This window comes from Mandrillus leucophaeus, unplaced genomic scaffold (genome assembly GCF_000951045.1).
Source record: "Mandrillus leucophaeus isolate KB7577 unplaced genomic scaffold, Mleu.le_1.0 Scaffold87, whole genome shotgun sequence".
NCBI classification, from domain to species: domain Eukaryota; kingdom Metazoa; phylum Chordata; class Mammalia; order Primates; family Cercopithecidae; genus Mandrillus; species Mandrillus leucophaeus.
Genome location: NW_012109474.1, coordinates 2681168 through 2682503, shown reverse-complemented (window position 1 = coordinate 2682503; position 1336 = coordinate 2681168). Strand labels below are relative to the sequence as shown.

Here is a 1336-nt window from a genome sequence, read left to right as displayed (position 1 = left end):
CTCTGGCTTCAGTTCAGGGTGTGTTGTTATCTGCTTGCCCAAGAGTGACTTGGAGGCCTTGAATGTGTCCCATGCCAAGCCCCACGGGCACTCGTTTCCATAACCACGGCAGCAGCCCCAACTCACTTGGTCAGCTCACTTGGTCACTGCCTATTAGCCCTGTTGGCCTGTGGGTTACGGGGAGAGAGACGCAGGAGCCCCTCCACCTGGACCTCTGGCATCAGGCCTGCCAGAGCCATTCGCACCCACTGCTGTACCAGCCGCGCCTCTCCCACCCCAGCCGCACCCCCAGCCACCACACCTGCCGGCAGAGGGCTGCACTAAGATCCCAAGAAGCTGTTCTTGCTGCTTAACAGGCAGCTCAGCAGGAGTGAGGTTGTGCTCTCTGGGAGCCAGGAATAGCAGAGAACACAGATTGTGGACAAAGCAGTGACAGGAGAAGACCTCAGGCTCTCCACAGAGGTTCCAGGAAAAGCCCCAGAGTCGGGCACCACACTCACCTCTGACTGAGCACTCCAGTCCCAGCACCGACTGCTTAGGGTGCTCTTGGGGAGGGGTTAGCACAGGCCCTCCAATGCCCAGCCAGTCCCAGACCATGTTCACTTCCTCAAAGGGCACTCATGTCTGGGCTGTGCTAAAAGGTCCTGGGTTCGTGCCCAGGAAGAGCACTTCCTTGGGGCCCTGGCAGCAGCAAGTCGCAAAGTTGCAATTTGGCTCATATACAGTACTCCACAGGATTGTGAATGAGGTCTGCAGACCCTAAAAACTACAGTTGGCTCAGCTCAGCATTGAGCCAAAACTCCTCCTCCAGGAAGCCCTCAGCCAACCCTTGGCTCTCTCTGGGTACCTGCAGGCTCATGGAGGGTCCCTAGTGAAAAAGTCTGAGGCATGGCCATGCTGTTGTCACCCACTTTTTTTTTTTTTTTTTGGCAATACATTCCCCATACCGTTAGTGCACAATTCAGCAATTGTTGCTGTATTCCTGTGATTATACAACTATCACCTTTATCTAGTTCCAGAAAATTTTCATCAGCCCCCAAAGAAAGCCCATACCCATTAGCAGTCCCTTCTCTTCCCTCTTCCCCCAGCCACCTTCTGTCTGTGGATTTGACTGTCTATTCTGCACATTTCGTATAATGCAGTCATGCAAAATGCGGCCTCTGTGTCTGGCTTCTTGGGCTCAGCGTAACATTTTCTAGGTTCATCCATGTTGGAACATGGGGCAGTACTTCTTTCCTTTCTTATGGCTGAACAGCATCCCACTGTACGGATAGCACCCCTTCTGTTCATCTATTCATCACTGATGGACAATTGGTTTGTTTCCACTTTGGGCTTT

General features: G+C 52.9%; 1 pseudogene; it reads right to left on the bottom strand.

The window, feature by feature from the left end:
• Window positions 1-143: 143 nt before the first annotated feature.
• Window positions 144-890, bottom strand: LOC105531184 (annotated as a pseudogene).
• Between the last annotated feature and the right edge of the window lie 446 nt (window positions 891-1336).